This window comes from Aythya fuligula, chromosome 1, assembly GCF_009819795.1.
Source record: "Aythya fuligula isolate bAytFul2 chromosome 1, bAytFul2.pri, whole genome shotgun sequence".
NCBI classification, from domain to species: Eukaryota; Metazoa; Chordata; class Aves; order Anseriformes; family Anatidae; genus Aythya; species Aythya fuligula.
This window is the reverse complement of record NC_045559.1, coordinates 185,987,887-186,009,580: the sequence shown is the minus strand read 5'-3', so window position 1 is coordinate 186,009,580 and position 21,694 is coordinate 185,987,887. Positions and strand designations below refer to the sequence as shown.

At 41.4% G+C, this 21,694-nt stretch overlaps 1 protein-coding gene across 2 annotated transcripts in view; it reads left to right on the top strand.

Moving 5' to 3' along the window:
• Positions 1-474: 474 nt before the first annotated feature.
• Positions 475-21,694, top strand: part of WASF3 (WASP family member 3) — a 63,721-nt gene continuing 42,501 nt past the window's right edge. For both annotated transcript variants that reach the window (XM_032195839.1, XM_032195831.1), the window contains exons 1-2: positions 475-538; positions 20,322-20,414. The gene's annotated coding sequence lies outside the window, so the exon portion shown is untranslated. The remainder of the gene's footprint in view (positions 539-20,321; positions 20,415-21,694) is intronic.

Here is a 21,694-nt window from a genome sequence, read left to right as displayed (position 1 = left end):
CTCCAGCCCCTCCCTCCCGGCCTTCCCATTGGGCGGCGCGCACGCCACTCACGAGGGGGGGCGAAGGAGGGTGGCGAGGGGGCGGGGCCAGCGGGCGAAAGGGGCGGGGCTTGGGGGGGCGAGGCAGCGGCGGCTCGGCCCGCGCAGGGGCTCGCGCGGCGGCGGCGGCGCCAGGTGGGTGCGGGGCCCCCTCCCCCCCCCCCCCGGCCGCTACCCCCTGAGGGGCGCTGAGGGGGTCCCGGCTTCATGGGGGGGGGGCTCCGGTTTGAGCACCAAAACCGAGCGGGTGGGGGCTGCTCTGCCCCCGGGGGTCCTCAGAGTCCTTAGGGATAACCCCCGGGAGCCCTCGGTGAGTGAGAAGTTTTACAAAGCGCTTTGTTTTTATTTTATTTTTATTTTTTTTTCCTCCCCCCTTCTCCGCTCGCGCAGATGAATTCCCGTGAGGTGTTTGCCCCGAGCGCCGCTGAGGAGGAGCGGCTGCAGCAGCCTGAGGAGCGCGGATCGTCGCTGCCGAGTGCCTGAAGCTGGCTGGAAAAAGGTCAGAAAACGTGTTTTTTTTCACATTTCCCACACAGTTTACTAATTCCTGCGGGTATCTAACAGCTTGGGACCCGCTTTCATTCTCCTCACCAGCCCGTGAAGCGGGGCCGGTGCCCGAGTGATGGGCGCTGGGCTCGGCTGTGAGTTCCCTGACAGAAAACACCTCACAAACGGTTCAGTTTTTGCCCCTGTATGTGCAGGGGCAGAGGAAAGCGGCCTCGCTGCGGTTCTTTGTGCTGCTCTTGTGGGCTGGAGGCAGCCAGAGGGGAAGCCTGCCTGTTAGAAAAAGACGGGAGCGAATTGTGGAAGCAGCCAGGAACTTCCCAGAGACTTTAAATTAAGGAGGAGGACGTTGTTTTGCTTCGCCTGTCACGCCAGGCTGGCCTTTTGTATTTTATTTTTAAAGCTTTACGTGGGGAACCAGAAAGTATTATGTTTATGTGAGGCAGACTGTTGTTGTGACTGCCCAATACAGTATTTGCCGTAGTAGCAAATAGTGTGTGCTTGAAGAAGGGAATGAAGTAATGGAATAACGTTGCAGTCCTCATCCTCCAGCATGCTCTCCCGTGCTACGGTCTGTAGTTCAGATGCAGAGATGTCCATCTTCTGATACATGGAGATCAACATAACATACAATAACTATATAGACTAATACCCGAGTTATTAACCTGTAAATATAAAGTCACAAGTTACAGTGCTTGCAAACTTCAAGATTCAAAGGATTCAACCCTCTATTTGAGCTGTGGAAACGAGCTTTTTTAGGTGTTATGTTCAGTTATAGCTTACTTCTGTATTTAAGTTCCCATTCGAAATAAATACTCATGTATATGTGGAAGGACCTGTGTGCACTACGGTGAAGGCAATAAGTCATTTCTGCTCGGTGAATGTAGCTTTCATCAGGTCCTGAAGGAAGGGTGTTCAGTCTGCATCTCTTCAGTTCGACACCAGGACCAGACAGTCTTCTCCTTAAGCAGTGTGGAAGCTGGATTTATTTCCAGCAGAATTCTGGGGACAAGTTGTGCAAAGCAAGCTCTTCTTACTGCTTGCTGAAGGGCTTTTATGGTGTTTTTATGGCTAGTGGAAATATGAATGTAGTTACTAAGCAGTGAATGGAGAGATTTTGTTGTACATGAAGTAATAACTGAACGAGTCCTTTTTCTTCTTTTCCACAGCTACTTTATACAAATAGAGAACAAATAGAAAACACTTTTTAAACAGATATGGAAACAATAGTCTTGGTTATACTCAATAGTTAATGAAATTACATGGTCTTTGCTAATTTTTTGGTTTGTCCATGGAAGTAATAAAATGACTTTATATGTTAGACATAGAATTACTTGTGCTTTTAAAAAGCATGCTTTCATATCAGGAGTATGGTATTGAGGCTGCGTGTTTGGTTTATATGGTTCAGCATGTCCTACTCTCAATAGCAGCATAAACCTGCTTTGTTTCTCAGTGTATGCTGTCTGTACACCGTACCTCGTTTTCGGAGCACTGATACAAACTTCTTGTAGACTGGTTGCTCTTTGTGACTACTTTAGCTCAGGTATATACAGATGGGAAGGTGCACACCACGTATTTATATGAAATAAGTGTCTGTGGGCAGTACTCCTCAGTGAAGGAAAGTGGAAGAAAGTCATCATGTGACATGATAGGAACTTTGAGCTAATAGTACTTGTATACAGTGACTAGCAGGACAGGATTTCTAACAAGCAAACCAGAGCAGATATTTCAGAGCAGAATGAAGAGCTAATGGTAGTTAAGTCGTTGTTTGTGTTACCTGGGCAGTGGGTAGCTTGAATGCCTCTGAAAGTCTTAATTTCTAGATTAAATGTCCTGCATGGACCCTTCAGTCTTGGTGTAAATTGAAGTGAATGGAATAGTTACAAGCCTTGAAGAACTGCTCATCTTGTAAAAAGATAAATGTATGCAGTTAGATCTTTGTTCTTTTGAGACCTCCCTTAGCACCACCTTCTAAATCTCTCCTGACTACTTTTAGTGAGGAATGAGCAAGAAATTTGTTTCAGCTAAGGCTGTCCTTGCAGACTGTCTCTAGTTGCTGGTGGGAGTTCAGTTTGCATGGTGTGGTCTTGGTACTGAACCCAAATCTGAAACAGAGTGGATAACACAGCACTGTTTGTCTTTTTTTTTTCCCACTCAAAGTTCTGTTCATATCTCAACTAATTGATATGTGGCACCAGTTAAAAGTTTTGGACTTCATGGACTTCATTGCTAAGACTTGGTTTACAATATTGACAGGGAGACATTGTCTTCATCTGGCTCCTGTCTTAGTTCTCCAGTTTTGAAGCCATCCAGTATGTGGAGATGTTGACAGGACCAGACTGCAGCTAGGTGCCTTCCAGCCTTATCTGCAGCTGCACTCTGTGTTCAGAGGCTTCCTTATGCAAGGGGTGCCAGGGGTCACAGGTAGCAACTGCTTGAAAGTAACAACTTAGTCTCTTAAAAGAGCAGAAATGGAAAGAGGGAGAGGGTATTAATTTCTTCTCCATATGGAAGTCTCATAAACAGAATTTGTCATGTAGGAAAATCAGTGGCTTAGCTAAGAATCAAATAAAAGCACCTTGAACCTTCGCTTTGTTGCAGAACTGCTACGCCACACATTTTCTCCTGAGAACCTACCCTGTGTTTAGAGATAATGATGAAAATAACGTGAAGTTACACCATATTTATTTGCTCAACTTTAACCTGTGAGCGCTTTCCTTCACACTTATTTTAGATCCAGCTGTTCAGAAGCCAGCCTGTTGTAAAAGCTATTGAAATGTTGCATCGGGAGTGGTTTTTTTTTTTTAACTGGAGAAGCAGTGTGTTTTTTTCATCCTTCTCTTAGAAACTCAAGTTGCTGAAATATTTTTAGCTGCTGATAGATGTCATTTCTTTTTCCTCTGCCAAAAGGGGAACAAAACATTTGGGAAGAAATTAAGAAATTTGTGTGTAGAAACAGCTGAAGATTAAAATGGAAGACCTTGTGTCCACTTAAGCAGTGAAATAGGAGCTTGTCTTGCTTGATTTCTTTATTTTTGTCAGGTGACAGCACCGGAGAACTTCTCTTGAAGGCTTGTTAATATGATGAGCATGTATTAGATGTGTTTATGCTTCTGAAAACAAATCTAGTTTTAGGGGTTTTAGTGTTAGGGTTTTAAAGGGACTCTCAAACACTCAGCAAATCAGTTTTCCGATTAAATTTTCTGCCATTAAACAAGTGGTATTTTCTGTGTCCAGAGTCAATTGTTGTATTTATTTTTTAAGCAGAATATTAGTTACTTGTCTTCAAGATTTTGGAGCGACTTCCTGCCGGTTGATTACAGATGTCATCAATTTGTTCTCTTAGGGTTTTGATAGCCAAACATGGCCAGAGCGGTTAAGATGGGGGGCAGTAGGTGTTCAGTATTAAGTGTGGAACATCTTTATGCTAAATGTAGTTTATTTTTGAGTTGTCATTACTCATGCCCCTTGAGAAGGCATGCTTTAACTCTGAGTTAATTATCTTTTGTAGTTCAAAGAATATATCTGAACAGCAGAAAAGCTGAGTGTTACTTAGGATGAACTTGATTAATGTTTGTGTTATTTTTGACTGACTTTTGTGTTTAAAACAAAAAAGGAGTGACATGTTTTCCCATCATGTGCATGCTAACAAATGTGTTATATTTAAAGCGTGTTGTTTTTCTCCTAATCATTCATAGTTTCGAATCTCCTTGCAAGAGTGTTTTGGTTGTTGTTGTTGTTGGAAGTGCTGCAAAGAACTGGCACAAGAACTGTTGAGTGCTGAGTTACAGAATTGGCTAGGAATTAGTGAACACAGTAACATAACTAAAATAAATGTCTTGGACATGGCCAGCATACAAATATTTTGGCCTCAGTTTTTTGAATTAATCTTGCATTCTGTAGATAGTTAGGTTTTATAATAGTTTTCAGAATATGTTGCAGCCTTTAAAATGCTGGCAAATGACATAAAGTACGTGTAGATATCAATGGTAATTTGAATCTATCCTGAGTTCATATTTTACAGTCATCCTAATTGTTACAAAGAGGAGTAATCTATGCTAAGGCTAACCTCCATTAATCTGTCAGAAACTGCATTTTAGGCTGAATCAAAATCATTTTTTTCTTGTCCTGGTAAAAACAAACAAACAGGGTTTCATATGTGTGCCTGAGTTTTCTCTCTGGTTCCAAAAATGAAAATGCTATTTCACTGTTTCTTTGGCATGACCTTTTATTTCACATCCCTGTTGTTGAGGTTATCCCAATGTGAAAACTATAGAATTTGTATAGTTGTGGTAAAACTCTATCAAATGTTGTTTATTTACACAGCAGTACGCACAGATAAATTCACGTTGATGAAAATATTTATCCCCATGAAGCTCAAACGAGACAAATTTTCTTGGAGGCATACACAGTAGTTGTTTCTTCCCATGCTGTTGCAAAAGCATATTTAAAGTTGGTTTGACTGGTGTAACTAGTGTTAATATGCTTTTGGGGAGCTTTTTGGGTGTCTGAATATGCGTTTGGTGTAGAGTTCTATGTGTATTATGGTGACTTTTCAAGTTCTCTGTAAACCTTATGCTGCTTGCTGATAGAACTTCAAAATCAGGCAGGAAAATTTCTGGTGTAAGTAGTGAGAATGCTGTTTAATGCATGAGCTAAATGAAATCGATAGATAAAGTCTTTAACTTCATCGCAAGTGTTACTAGTGATTATAATTCTTCAGACATTTGAAATTTTACATGAGCCTATTATATGATATTTTCTGGTAGGTGAAGAAAGCTGAAAACTCTTCTGCTGTCATCTGGCCTTTTGTCTTTTTTTCTTCAACTTTTTTCTTCAAAGTCATTCCTCTATTCTTTCGAAGGCATTGTCCAGCTTTCGGGTTCTTGTCTACAAGCACATGTAACTATATATATATATATATATATCCTAATGCTGCTTGCTGAACAGTTACATATTAAAGCAGGGTGCTATTTGGATCGGGGCTCTGCTAGCAAGATGCGGGGGCTTCTGCATTGTGTTGGCTTGAGGTGGTCTGTTTGGGTGACTGTGCTCCAGAGGGTGCTGCATGTGCTCTTCCTGTTGGGTTTGCCAAAGCCTTAATCTTTCTGGGGCACGCTTCTTAATACCTAACACAGTACTGCCCCGCTGTTAATGTGTTAGAGGTGGCTTGTGGGAATGCTTCTGTGTGTTGGGAAATGGAGTGATGCTGTTTTCTTGGAGTGCTGTAACTTCTTTCTTGTGTTCATACCTTTCTACGTGCTGCTTTAGCATCCTGTCCTTTGGGTTGCTGGGTAATTAATTGGCTGTTAACATCCAGTAATATTATGGATTAAACTGTCATGTTTTCTTCATGGTTTGTGAAGCATGTTTAATGATCTTCTTGTGCCGGTAGATTATGAAGGCAGAGGTCACTGATGGCATAAGTATGCCCCCAGTGGATATCTAACATGACAGGTAGGATGTAATAACGTTCTGGAGGCTGCAGAGGACTTGAGTTTCAGAGGCTGTTTATGAGATAGCGTGTGCAGTGTGTGTGATGATAGGAGCTTGAAAGTCACACGTTTTTGAGCTGGGATGTTAGAAATTTCTCTTTGACATTGGCAATGTTAGCGGCGTGCTTGTCTTCAGGAGCAGCCCCGGCGTTGTGGCTGCCTGGCCTCAGAGGTGGCACTGGGTGTTGTGGTGTGATTGCACTTGACAGGAGTCCTGCCCTAGGCACTGGCTGTACAGGATGTACTTGGCCAACGGAAGAAAATCGTGTTTTCTTAAACACTGTCATTCCTACTGTCTTTTATGTGCTATATACAAAGAGAAGGTTGTATTTATTTAAAGGTAGTCATGTTATTTTCTGTATGTCATGGCAAACTGAAGAGCTAGTGGATGCTTGTGTGTCCACATCCTTGGGCTGATGAGGTCATCAAAGCACAACTGTGTGCTGATAAAACTATCTGTTTGTAGTATAGAAGTGCAAAAATATTTCCTTTTGTTGGTGATATATTCATAGAGACTGAAGTGGAACGAAGCACCACATCAGTGAAGACTGAAAACCTTGTATAACCTCATGAAAATGTTTTATGCAAGTCTAGTTGCTAATGCAGAGAGTCTGAGTACCCCCTCATGAGTGTCTGTAGTTTAATGCCTGCAGTCAGAGGTGCTGCATGCAGCCGTTGCTCACTCCTCCTTGTCCAGTAGCTTTTTCTTGCAGCCCAGAACTGCTGTTCCTGTTGCAACGCCTTCCTTTGGAGGTCAGAAAAGGGCAAACCTTCTTTTCTGTCTCGTGCTTCTTATGTCCTGTAACGTAAGGACAGTTTGCATTGCTGTTGTGCAGCTGAGCAGAGAGCAGCAGCACTGGTTAAGCAAGTGAGCAGTATATAACCTCTGTATTCATAACAGGTAATGGCTGGAGGATTTGTAGATTTCATTGATGACGGACATAAAATACCAAAATATTAACAATATTCCAGCAAATGTTGGATTTTTTTTTTGTGTGTGGTTGTTTTAAAAACCTGTAGTGGAAAAGGTCACTGTTTCATGGTGCCAAGCAAAACTGTTCATTTGCCACGGACTTGATGTTTTCCTACCAGAGCAGTAGGCAGTGGTGGAGGCCTGGAAGCTTGTTTTCTTCTGAAACTTCAAACAGACTGTTTGTTCAATCTGTTTCCAAACAGATTGGGAAGTTCTTCTGCATCATTACATGTGAATGAAGAGTTGGAACTTCTGAATTAAATCAGGGGCTTTAGTGAAAATTTGGCTTCTTAGTTCTTTCTTCTAGTAGTTCGAGCTTACTGTTGAGCTTCCTAGCAAATGCTGAAATTCTCTGGAACTCCTAGCAGCATGGGTTTATTGCAGAATGATTTCCTGGGAAAGCAGTGCTGTTCATTTAAAGGTTGGCTGCTGCTCTGAATGCTTGAACAGATGCAAACGTGGAGGAGATAACACCACTTCGAATGAAGCCTACACTTGATTGTTTTAACTTCTGTGCCGAATTTGAAGGCACTCGTGTATTGCTTTGTTTGCACACAGCTTGAATATTTAAATCCCTTCTAGTCAATGTGTGCCAATTTAAGGGCTGGAATGGGGCTGCAATTAATCCTAACTTACATTTTAACAGGTTTTCTTGCTACAAATGTACTAAGTGGTTTAGCATCAGTTCCAGGTTATCCAACTTTGTCATAGGAGTTCAGTCATTTGCCAGGCTTTGCTAGCCAAACAGACCTGCAGGTATGTGGAAAGTCTCGTCCTTTCTGTCTGCCCTTCTTTTTACAGCAAGCAGCAGGGAATAACATTTCTCTCAGCAGCTTCATTTTGTTCTTGATGGTGGGGATCCTGTCTCCTTCAGCTCAGCCAGCTTGTTTCTCTCGAAGCTCTCCATTCTGCAGATCCTAAAGGTCTTGCACATCCCCATTGCAGCGTTGCATCATATTTATAGCAAGCTGGAGAGCTGCTGTGTGGCAAGCATGAAATACCACAATGTTGAAGCGAGGAGGTACAAATGCCTTCAAGAGTAGAGTCTGAGAGTGCACTAGGGTATAGCTGTCCAGCCCTGAGCAGAAATGTAGCTATTACAACCTTTGCCTCTGTCATCAAACATTGCTCATGCTCTTGTAGAAAATCTGTCTTGAAAATTAAATCGTTCTGTGATTTGGGCTGGGCAACTCCACAAGTTTGTAGATAAGATTAGGAGAATACTGGGTTACATCTCAAGCTACTGATGCTGTGAAGACAGACCCTTGTGCCTCGCTGCTGAATTTCTCTGCTGGATTTGCCCTGCTAATGACAGGAAAAACTTCCATGTTGGCAAACCAATAAGCAGTTGGGTATTTTTATCTGCAGGATTTTTAGTAGGCTGAAATAGCTGCATCTGAAATATTACTGGAAGATTGTTGGAATTTGATTTGCCATACAGCTGTATGCTGCACTTCAGACTCCTGAAGAAGGTACACGTTTTGCAGTAGTGTTGTTCTGATTGCTATCCTAAGAACTCTGATGGTCTTTATAAGCTCCTGAGGCTTCTGCTCGTGTTGTGTAGAAGGTGGTAGTTCTCGTGATCACGTGTAGCTGTGTGGCTGAACTGCTGGCTGCCTGGCTGGGTGCTGGGACCGGGTCAGCAGCCTTCAGGAGTCTCTGTACCTTACAGAGTGATGGCAAGGTCCTCTATGAGGGGATCTACGTCTCTATTTGCAAAAGCTGCTGGGAAATATTAATTAAAATTCCATCACTGGGGAGAGTTTCAAAACTTCATTTGTCTTAGAAGATGCTTCAGAAAGATTTTCTTACGTTGCCTAGTGAATTGGTCCAGTTACCATTTCTGTGAGTAATTAACTTCTAGAGCATTAATGAAGGATGAAATACAATACTGCAGCAGCTTGAAATGTTGTCTTAATATCGTGGCTTTCTGAAATGCTCAGAAGTGTCTCTCTGAAGTACCTGGTTCAAGTTGCACACTTGTGTTACCTTTGCTGTCTCTTCATTAGCAACTGTTGCAGCAGCAGTGGTGAAAATGCTTTTGAAAGGCAGATAGTGAGGTGGTATTGGTTTTTATTTTATTTTGCCTTTTGTGGTAGTGGCAGCAGAAAACCCCAAATACAATCATTTCCTCTCCCTGCCCTACATCGTAAGATAAAGCCGTTACCACTCTGGGTTGTGTGGTACTTCCTCATCTGGATTTTCTGTTCTGCTTCCTCATGCTGCAGATTCACTCCTATGTGTTTCTTCGGAATTCTTTTACTTCCCTTTCAGACTTTCTCTTATATCCTACTATTCCCTGCAAGGACGAAATGTGTTGTGGTAAACTTCTGCTTTATGCCATTTCTGGTAAAAAGCCACAACCCACAGATGCTTTTTTTTTAAAGAGTGAAATGCTTGGAGATGTGTTTAAAAAACAAACAAAGAAGGAAGCACGCAAAAAAACCCAAACAAACAAAGTCCTCCCTACCCCTGCTGCAGTCATCCCAAAAGAAACTTAAGATGGGGGAATGTAGATGCAAGACTTCAAATGCCTTGCCAAACGTAAGCCCTTCTTTCCTCTGCCGAGCGAGCTGCCTACTATCACATTTCTTCCAACCACAGAATGTTGTTTTTGGCAGGAACATCAGTAGGAGTATTCTCTCTTTTAAACAGTTGTTGTTTGGAAAACAAGCATATGTCTGGCATCATCAGGGGTTTCTAAAAGAGGAAAAAGCGACTCTATTTTCAAAATGTAGTAAAACCGTGTTCTCAGCAGAATCGGATGTTAAATGGTTTTTGGAAGCTTAAGCGTAATGGCGCGTCATTACAGCTGCCTGTCGGGGTTGGAGCAGGGAGCACAGTTAGACCTTAAGCTGCTGAGTGTTAATCACAGCCTGGCAGCGGTTCTCCTCAGCTGAGTTACTGGGTTCTCGGGAAGCCCAGAGTCAGCCTTTTACAGAAAGTCAACTTCTTGTAATTTGTCAAAGCTAGAATTTAATGCTGAAGTTCGGATACAAACAAAGAAGCTGTCCATTTACAGTTGTTGTAATTTTAAAGTTACTTTAAAAACCTACATCTATAAATCTGTAGCTTGAGCATCCCTACTCTCTGTTGTCTTGGTTAGAGCTATGGCACTTAAAGCCTTTAAATAAGAAGCATCAGGAAATACACTGAAGTAAGCTTTGTGTGCCTAAGGGGTGACAGCCTAAACAATGAACAGCTTGGATTTGTTGGTCAAAGATAACTTTATTCTGTTTTACAGGTGAATAAATACAGCAGACAGCAGTCCCGGATACCCAAAGAAGTTAGCTGACATTCATTAAATGTCAGGGATAGGATAAGAATGGAGAAACATAATGTTTTAGTACAGGGAAACATTGAGGAGATTTAACTGTGAGGGTAGGAAATAGGGGTGTTGAACCTGCAGGAAGAAAAGCAGTGATGTTAATTGAGGCTTACTGAAAGTGATTATATTCCCTTTATGACGTTCAACCTCCTGATATTTTAGAACTGAGATATATATGTAGAAAACCTTGACACTAAAGCTTGATTGAAATGCAGACCTTGAAGGACAAGCCTTCTTTTGTTAGAAACGCGTTTTTGAGTCTTCTAAATCCACTTTGAACAAAGCATTAATAAATGTTATTGTAGGAAAGATAAGGCTGTAGAAATAATTGAATTCTATTGTGGATTAATTAATTTGCATGATACTACTAGCATTCTATAAAATACAACTTCGTACACTTGCTGAAGTGAGCAAAAAAGCAATGAAGTGTTGATCTTCCCTTGTTCAAAGCACGCAGAACTTACCGATCTAAATCTAATTTTACAGGGTGTTGAAAGGAGAATAAACTTAGCCCAAGTGGGAAGCTTGAGTGTTATTTTTTTCTGTACGCTTGAAACGACTTCTGGTGATTTTTGATTAAGGGAAAAAAAAAGTGACTAATTGAACAGCTGGTCCACAAGGGTGAAGTAGTTTCAGGTACCTTATCTCCCCCACCCAAAGTGTGTTAGTTAATCGTTTTGTGTAAGATTGGGAGTAACAGCAGCTCTCTCCAGGGATGGCTACTGATACCATAAAGGGTTAGGAGAAAGTGAAGCTCTCTCCCTTATTAATGCGCAGTCTTTGCCAAAGAGATTTTTTTTGTAGCCAAGAAGAGCGTTCATATATCAATCAACTGCTCTAGTAATAGTTTTCACCCACTCTTTATCTATTTTTAATAGCTTTTGTTCCTAATGGACAAATAAATCGTGCTGGAGCTGTTTGTGCTTGGGGCTGAGAGCATATCATCACTTCCAGCCATTAAATCAGTGTCCTCATCTTGTGCAGGAGGAAGCAGCCAAGTTGCAAAGGGACATGAAATCCAAAACCACGCCTTTTGTGTGGTCTTGCATACTTCTGTTTGAATTTTGCTTAATCCCTTTTATTTGGCTTCTTACTTCTTCAGAAGTGCAGCTGGTACGAGATTACCAGTGGTGGATCGTGGGTGGTGGGCATTTTATTTTACTTGTGGTTTTTGTTTTATGCTTTAGGGGAGGACATCACTGGTTCTGCAGCAGCAAGGTGATATCTGGAAAGTTATCTTAATCCAAGCTGAAAGGTGTTAAACCTCAATCTCGTGGGGAGCCCAGCGGGGCGAGGATTGCTCTGTGGGTTCTGGTGGTTGTTGCTCTGGCTGCTGGGAAGGTTCCCCCCCTCCATGGCTGCCTACTTGGTTCTGGTTTCTTTATTTTGGCCTTGTTTTGAAGGACTTAAACATGGGGCTGTTGGCTGTCCTAACAATACCTTGTCTACTGGGAAGTGGCAAGGTGTCCTTTTAAAGTAGCAATCCTGGTGCAGACCTTTTAGGTACTTACACGTGAACCTGATAATACCTACTCCTAAACAGAAGCCATTCTGGAGGGCAGGGCATCTCTGTGCTATTGCTCTTCCTGAAAGTGAGCTGGGTGGGAGGTTTGCTGCCTTGGGTTTTCTCCCATGCATGCCAGCAGCATGATTAAATCTCTTCCTGGAAGTCTTTTGATCAAAAGACACCATGGATATAGCTGGCTGGCTAGTAAAGCGCAGGTGTATGTAGAGGCCAATCTTAAGTTTGCATTGGTCTGGATGTCCCAGACAAAGTTAGCACTGACTATTTAGTACCTGCTTGACTTGGGTGTTCCTTGTGTCATTTCTTTTTGAGTGGGGTTCCTATGGAAAATCTGTAACAAAACACCTAGAATAAAAAAGCCGGTATGCATCTATACTGTTAAAAGAAGAGGAAAAAAAAAAAAAGACAAAAAAAAACAAACAACAAACGTGTCCTGTGAAATCAGGGAACACTTTGTTCCTGCAAAAGATAATTAAGAAAAGGATTCTGCACTTTCTGGGATGACCTGGTCCATCCATGGTACTTGATGCAGAGTTTGCCAGGAATTTTGTAACCTGTGATAACACGAGTGGTCAGCTCAGGTGATGGTGATGCTTATAGCACCACACTGAATTTTGCTCACAGACTTTAGCTATGAAGAGCTACATCACAGAATCACAGAATCACAGAATTTTCTAGGTTGGAAGAGACCTCAAGGTCATCGAGTCCAACCTCTGACCTAACGCTAACAGTCCCCACTAAACCATTTCCCTAAGCTCTACATCTAAACGTCTTTTGAAGACTTCCAGGGATGGTGACTCCACCACTTCCCTGGGCAGCCTGTTCCAATGCCTCACAACCCTTTCAGTGAAGAAGTTCTTCCTAACATCTAACCTAAAACTCCCCTGGCTCGACTTAAGCCCATTCCCCCTCGTCCTGTCACCAGGCACGTGGGAGAACAGACCAACCCCCACCTCGCTACATTTCACATCCAGATGACACGTGGTGGAAGAGCAAAGACCTGATGAAGCACCGAGTTCTCAATCTGCTGTGCCTGTACGTGCTGGCTTCCCCACATCCAGCATGCACGTGCCTGTGTTTCTGAGCAAAAGCTCAATGCACTTTAATACCAGCACTTCTCAAACTTTCAACTGACTCTCCCTTTTCTCTAGCAGTTCGTTCCTCTCCAGCTCTTGCGCCAGCCCCGGCAGCTGTTAAGCAGGAAGGGAAGGAGGAAGCCATGTGTGTCACAGCTGTGCTGCTCCGTCCCTGTCCTCTGGGATGTAGAGCTGCAGCCCCAGAGCACTGTGTGTTCCTATGGGAAGATGTGGATTTGAAGCTGTGCCACATTCCCTGCAGTCCTTTCCCTTTTTTCCCTTCCTGGAGCAGGACAGTCAGTGTAACCAAAAGGCTTGATAGCTTCCGTTTTCGAGCATGAGCCACACGCCTGCTTCGGACCTGTCTGCTGCTGCCTGGCTGGGCATGGCATCGGCCTGGGCACGTGGTTCCCTTCCTTTCCCATCTGCTGAGTGGTACAGAGCAGCTTTTGCTCTTTGCCTGAACCAATTAACGTGGATTTCCAGAAGGTCACTGCCTTTCAGCAAGCAGTTGTCCCTTAAAATCTATTTTTTTTTTCCTGAAGTCAAGGTATTTTGCATCTTACATCTGCCTTCACAAGTTAAATGCAGATTTACAATCTACATTATTTGTCATTTTCAAAATCTTGAACAGAGGAAGGCAATGGGATAATTGCAACCATCACTGGAATGGCTGTTTTTATGATTTTTATGGAAGACTGAAGGGGGGACATAGGCAAGAGACTGAGTGAGAATAATGTGGCATACCTGCAGTTATATTAATATGAACTGCTAGGGGAGATCTAGAGTACACATACAATATTGTACATACTAAGAAATTCAGGTGTTCTTTTGGAATAATAAATTTGGTTATTAGACAAAGTGTTTTTCATTGTTTCCGACTGTCTTCATGGATATTGTGTTTGTAAGGTGCTGCATTTGGAGCAGCTGGTTGCTTCTCCCAAGCAGAAATGCCTTCCAAATAGAAAATATTGACCATATCTATGAAAATAATACTGAAACAATCTGAACAGTAAAACTTACTGGACTGGTGAAATGGGGAACCAGCCAACTTAATCTCTTGCTTGGTTGGTGTTGAGGCTGATGGTAAAGCAGTAGAGACCCTAAATGGGTTAAATGGTTAGGATAATGAAGTTCGTGAACTGCTTTTCCTTCCTTAAACATTGTAAAGCAGAAGTGGTTTTAAAACTCCTTTTCATTAAAAGAGACTTTAATTAAAACCATAAAAATCTCCTAACAGAAGACATGATGGTGTTAAGCTACTTAAACTCTTTTTTTCAAAAGAAGTGGGTTCTATTTCAAGTGCTTCTCTGTGATTTGTTCAATCTTCCTGAACTGCTTCTCTACATTGAATGAGACTAAGAAGGTCATAGATCCATGCAGAAACGCTCGAGTGACTGGCCTGTAAGTAGAAATATTAGTAGTAAAAAAGGACCAAAACAAACAAATGGTGCATCTGGCCTTCTTAAAACAGAAAGGTTTAAAAAAAAAAAATAAAAACAAAACCCCTTGAGAAATAGGGATGAGCTTGAACCATGTAGTTAATACTAAGGTATGGTAATCTCTTTCAAGAGCAGCTCCCTAGCTGGGGCGTAGAAGGAATAATTAAATTATTCCCTTTATTTTAATTAGAAACTTCAGCTGTTAAGAATGCTGTCATTTTTCTTTCTTCCTTCTCACCCTCATTTTTTACACAGTAGTGCTCTTAATTGAACCTCGTAGGTCACTGTGTCACTAACTATTTAATTCCATTGAGTTATAACTTTATAAGTGGTGGTTCTTCAGTGATTTGCAAGTACGATAGCTAGGCCTGTCTAAAACCAATTCAAAACACCTTTTGAAACTAAGGTGGGTTTCATTTTTTTCCAATTTCTCTTCACAGATGTCTTCTACTATGTCCTGCTGACATTGGTTCTAAATAATGTAAATAATTACTGTAATTGTAGAATGAGGGAATTTGAAGAGGTTACTTTGTTCACAAAGTGTTTTCAAGCACCTGCAGACTGTAGAATTTCCTTCTTTTTAGAAAGCATGCTGACTTTCCTGATTTTTTTTCAGTGATATACTTTATACATGCATTTATCATTAAAATATGTGTAGATACTTCAGCCACTGAATAGTTTTTGTGTTTATATGCTAACGCTTTTAAAGGAATTATAAGAACTGTATGGGAATGGGAATAAAGCAAAATGATTACCGTGGTGTCTTTTGATGGTAAGTTTTATATCAAGATATGCTGGATTACTGTGCTCTAAAATAAAAAGCTACAGGCTATTCTGTGGCACCTTTTGAGTGTTTGCTGTGTTGTCAGGCAACTAGAATTTTATTTTGGATATGAAATTAATCCACTGCAGTCAATGCCTTTTTTCTTAAAGTAACTCTTGTCTGTATATTGGATTTTTATCTGGTACATATCTAGCCCTCAAATCTTTGCATCACTGAAGGAAAAAAAATCAAGATAGCTTAATGTTCGTCTTGTACTTTTTGAGTTTCAGAAATGTTTTATTTTCCTTCTTGTAAATGTAAGCCATTTCTCTTAAATTATGCCATTTAATTTAGGAGAGAAGACTACAGCACCTACCTGGAGTCTCTTTCAGTTTATTCTGTAGGTCTGACCCCTCTGACTGAAAGCGGGGCACTGGACTAAAAAGTCTGTTTAGCTAATTCTGGCGTTTGCTGTAGTCTGCTTTTTCATTCCATGTTCCTGCATAAAAACTAAGTGTTTGGAGTAGTTGGGAGATGTTGAGCAGATAGAATAGGTTTTAGTTGCTGTTTAGATGTTCTTAGGCTGCTTGGGACTTAGCTATCAGAAGTTTCAATATGTCTTCTGAAAGTAAACCTCAGTTTTCACCTAGAAGTAGGTTACTAGATGCTATGTCTTGAATGAAATGGGGGAAGGGAGTGCACAGCAGACAGCCCGGTGCTTGCTTCAAACCTGAGCAGAGTCACTGACGCTACAGCAGCCCGCTGTTGTAAGTCATTTTCATTAGCATATGAAGTGAGTAGATGAAGAAACTGGGAAATGACTCTTGTCGCTGATTATTGCAGTTTACTTCTCACTGTAAAGGCCTTGTGTATAAAAGATGTGTGTACAGTGATTTTTATAGATATCTGTAGATATATCTGTAGATACCTAAAGCCATGATAAATGGTTAGAACTAAACTGCAGTGATACATATATCTCGTGCATACCAAAGTATGTACATATGAGAGAAGACTGTCGATAAGAGATGATAAATCAGTTTACAAATAGGTTTCTTATCTCAGCCAGGTGTTCAAATAAAGGATGTGGCCTCTGAGAACAGCATCAGAGTGAAGGGGAAATATTTCCATGATCCCAGGTCTGTGCCACAAAGCATCTTTTCTGCTAGGGTGAGGGGTGTGCCTCCTGTTCTCCGACCATTGTTGAACTAGAGTGCTCTTCTATTTCTTATACACTTCCCCACTACAGGGAATTAACTATGGAGTGATGTGAGTGGTTACTTTCAGCTAAATCCAGAAGTGCAAATGTCTTGTTCCTGCATGGGGCGTGCCAGGGAGAGCAGCCCCTTTCCTGGTCCAGCCCGTGACCATTTGCGTAGCTCTGGTTCCACGGCATGAAGCTGGCTGTGTCCTGTGGCAGCACTACGATACCAATAAGGGCAGTCTCACTGCTGCCTCCTTCCCTGTTGTGCTGCTTCATAGATCTAATGTTTTTCCTTTAAAAAAAAAAAAAAAATCACATCAGTTCTGTTTGCCTTTTTTCTTTGGCATTCTGAAGCCTTCCAAACTTCACTTATCCCCTTTGCCACATCCACTGCTCTTTCTTAGTGGAGCATTTAACTTGAAGGCTCGTATCTCCATCTTTCTCACCTAGCCTTGGGCTAATCTCTTTTATGATCCCACAGGTTTTCTTTCTCTCTAGGGTGCTTAAATATACATAGCACCTGCCTGGATGTTCATGCTTTGCAGTATCTGCTAACTGCAAGAAATGAGCTTGCTCCAGAAAGCAGAATTTAATGGGTTGTTTTATTTTAAGAAGCATGTTCTTAAGTCTTAACTGACAGAACTATGCTATATAAAGCCCCTGTTGGGTGGGCAGGCAACAACTAAAAACACGGAGCCTCTGTCCTCTGGGGAAGGTCCATTAGAAGCAGCAGTGTTACTGAAGTGGATCTCCAGTTTGATATAAAGCCAGCAGCGCTCTTGAACAGAGTACTAGGGGGCATCTCTGGGCACTGGGGCTGGAGCTAGGAGGGAGCTCCTGCCCTTTCTGTGAAGGTACATCCTGCACGTCTCTGAAGAAGAGTGCTGGCTGTGCTGAGAGAAGGAGCAGGCTAATAAGATGGAAGAGTGCCATGAGGTTGGGATTGTTCCTGATGAAGGTCTAGAGACTGTAAATGCTGCCAGAAAGCACTTTTAGGTGTTTGACATCATCTTGACATCCCAGTTGACTTTTTTTTTCTCCTTCTCAGAGATATTAGGCGTATATCTTTGTTGGTGTTTGGGGAATCTTTTCAGATCGAAGATGAGAGAGTGCAAGAGTTGCAACTGGCTGTTGGGGTTTGGTACTGGTCTAGCAAGAGACCTAGAAGGCAGTCATATTTGTGGACTCTCCTTGGACTTGGCTTTGTTTGCAGCAGAGGATCGGTGCTGACTGCTAAGGAAGAGCGCTGTCTTGGGCAAGCTCTCGTCACTGAGGTGCCAAGGAGGTGAGATCTGGGAGCTGCTCAGTGCTAGGATGCTCCTGACCTGCTCAGGATGTCTGACAAACCAGTGCTGATACTGGCTGTCCTCTGCAGGTGGTGCAGTCTCTGAAGATCTGGTGGAATTTATCTGCCATTAAACACTTGGTGTTTAAGATTTTGATAGCTTCAGGTTCAGACAGATCTCCTCTGTCAATGATGGTCAGGTAGGGAATATTTTTTCACCATAATCCAGTGATTGACAAGGGATGAAAGAGACACTGGTTGTTCCAGAACAGGCTGAATGTTTTAGTTTGGTTGCCTGCTTTAAAGACAAGCTCCAAGAGCCTAAACTCATTTGGAAGGAATTTGTCACAGCGTCCAGTGCTCCCACTGCCACCAAGGCATTTCTCAGAAAGATACAGAGAACAAAGTTGTCCGTGGAGAGCTCAGAGGGCAGATCACTCTCCGCAGTCCAAGGACAGCGTATTTCTCAACTGAGTGCATCTCTGGATGTCTTCGGAGGTTTGGAGTTCAGACTAAACAACAGCAGGTGAATCATAAGTTGAAGACCACTCAGCAAACACTGCTGTGTCTTCCTTTGTGCTTCACCTCCGATATGCCTGAGTTTGAGACTGGGATCTTTAGACCTAGTCTAAACATACGACACTTTCTAGTTATCTTTATCAATCTCAAGCAAACCGCTGAGGATGGACCACCAGGAAACCCCCTGGTTTGAAGTAATGACTTTCAATAGCTCTTTTGCAGGAAAGAAAACAAAAGCAAACAAAAAATCCCACAGTGGAAGTACTTCAGACCAAATGGGACCTACTCACTCATTGATGTATGGTTCTGCTCTTCAAAGGCCCCAGAAACTCTCTGGGTTTGCCAGATGACTGCTGTAGAGGTTCAGTAGTTCGTAGGATTTTAGTTGCATGCTTTAAGATGGAATGCATGCAGGAAGCTACCAAGGCAAATCAGTACTGAAGATCTTAAATGCTTCCGTGGTGTGATAGGAAAGCAGCTGCTGTTTGAATTTAAACTCGAGCTTTGGATGTCTGTATATGAAACCATGTTTTAAAAACCTTCCCCCCCATCCTACAAAGCAGACTTGAACATAAAATCCTTGTTTTACCATTTTGATGATGACCCACTGTTTGGATACTTTTAATCCTCAATCTGTATAAAAGTTATGTCTTGCATTAAATCCTTTTTTTTTTTTCCCATGGATTTCAGAGGTAATCCCCTGTATGGCATATAGCTTGTTCTTTAAAGTGCTTACATACTAGGAGTCCTGTTTAAAAAGTTTTAAAGCATTGGTTTTAAACAACATTCAGCTATCTACACATTTGTAATCAAAACTCAGCGTGTCGCACATTCTGTACCTCTAAAGTCTTACCCTGTTGAAATTATTCAGTACTTTCTGTAATTTAGTTAGTGACAATAAATCAAATGGGACACATTGGCAGGGGAGTCACCGATATACTACATAATAAGCATGTTTTTTTTTTTTTTTTTTTTTTAAATGCTTTTGTTGGGGTTTCTTTCTTCTTGAAGATTTTATGGGAAAGAAATAATCCATTCGTAAGGGAGTGTGTACGTTCAGTTGTGCCAGTAGATGGACATTGCTGGGCTGTTAAGGGTGTACTGAGATGTCTTTATCTCACACTGCGTGCACCTGCAATATATTTGTAGTCATAGTTGTGTCTTAAATATAGAAGACAATGAGAAAGTCTTGTTCTTATAAAGTCTTCTCTTATTCCCCTCCTGTGTTCTCTGCCTTGTTCTGCGTTTTTAGTTTAATATTTTACCTTTTTAATAAATAAAAATCAGAAAAGTGCCCATTGAGCAAACAAAACTTACTGGTATTGGCCATGTCTTGATTTAACTGTGCAAAGATTTATACCTACCCCTGAAATATATATATGTAAGGATAGTTAACCTCACTTCCCCATGAAAAATGAACAAAATTCCCATCATCACTGTTGATGTGGTGATTCTTGGCATCCTCCCCATGGGAGCTTCATGAGGACCAAAATCTTGGCCACCTGGCAGATGTTTGTAGCAAGTTAACAAGGGGGCAACGTTGTCTGGAATAGGTGTCCACTGCACCACCACTTTCTGGAACTGAAGTGGGGGCACCATTGTGTAAAAGCTCTGGTATTTTGAGGATGAAGGAAGCTTAGGGAGGGTGGTGAATTATTCTCTTGGAGCTGGGGTCTGCAATACTTCCATGGAAACAATGCTTAATTTTTGTAACAGGGTCTCATTATGTTTTTAGGTGGTTTGTTTTAGTGAGCATGTGTTTAGTAATATTTAATCTAGGGTGAAGTATCTCAGTGGGACTTAAGCCTGGTGTTTTTATTATGCTTGACTGTAGGCCATTATCTTCCATTCTCCTATGCCCGTAGTCTTTAAATGGGCACATCACGTTTTCTCTGTAGATACTTCCAGTTAAAAACAGAGGCATTGATTATAAACTAACACAAGCAATCTTTTGACCTTTAAAAAATATAATTAGGCTCTAGCATGGTGTTAGTGCTTAGCTCAAAATAGTTAAAAGCATGTGTAGAAACTCATGCATGGTTTTTAATATTTTAATGGATCAATGATCCTGTGTGTGTGTTTTTTTTTTTTTAATGCATATCTTTAGATTGTCATTCTGATATTGAAAAACGAAGTTAAAATTACTTTGATTTTGTCTTTCTCTTTTGCAGATAAAGCCACCTGAGTGCGCTACCAAGGTGCGGAACAGCTGTCTTTTCCAACGTATAAACAGAAAGGATATTCTCTACTTCCTTTTTTAAATGGTAAGTCGCTCAACTGAGCTCTTACTGAACATTGTCATGTACGAATCTGTTACACAAACTTTGGAACTGTGATAAGTCCTTAAGCTGAAGACCAACGAGGAAGTCTGGAAACTGTCCAGAAGGTTTTGAATCAAGATTGGAAAGGAAGCTTATTTCTCTCATGTTGAAAATATGCTGTATTAGGCCGAGAAACAAACGTCAAACACTGCTAGCCCAGGAGACTGGTATAATCTAAATGCTAATCTTATTGTGTAAAAAACAGAAATACGTTTGTGTTTGTGGATATTAATGAAATATCAGATTTAAAATTTGCATCTGCTAATTACTTTTGCCCTATATATTCTGTGCTTTGCTGATGTGTCATCATAGGGATTTAACCCAAAGTTATGATGAAGTTATGTTTGACTCCTTGCCTCAAAAAGCGTTAGCACATAATAAATTACTTAAATTTATTGATATTAAACTAGCTTTCTGTGGAAAAACCCTTCATCCTCCAACTATCTTGGCTGGGATGTACATATCCCACAGAGTTATAGATGGGGAATACCTTTTGTGTTGGTGAGAGAGTATGGAAACAGCTGTGGAGCACTTTCTTCATTGTGTGATGCAAGATGATGCATGCTGATTGGCAGAAGTCCTACGTTTAGCACCAAAGTTCAGGAATTTTTTTTTTTTTAGCATAAGTAAAGCTGATTTTTTTTCTTTTAAGGGACTGCAGCTCTGACCACTTCTGCAGTGGGAGGTAGAGAAACCTTTTAAGCAGGGGGATGATGTGGAAGGCAGGTTTAGTGCCCTTCTGCAGGGAAGGGGAGGTTAAAGATAGTATTAACTACTTTGTAGGAGAGAATGCTTTCCTCGAGTCCTGCACCAATTTGTGTGAGCACAGGTCTTCCCTGTAGTTAGTCCTTACACATGGGCACTCCAGTAGCTGTCTTTAAGGCCCCTGGTCTCTCCAGGATCTGGCCCCCAGACTCTCTAGTAGCTGATTTTACAGACTTCTACTGTGTATGGAATTAAAGATGACTGTCACATTAACTTTCAATATTTAGGATTTTTTTTTTACTACTATAACCTTAAATTGTAACAAAATTCACTTCAGATGTATTTCATCCTTTGCTTGTTTTTATTCATGGGAGATTAGAGATGGTTGTTACAGGAATAAGAACCCAGTTTTAGGATTTTTTTTTTTCTATTTAAGTCATGTTTATTCATAAAACTTTATGAATTATTTTGAGATTTGCTGTTCATACTCAGTGTAGTATTACAAAATATCTCGTGCA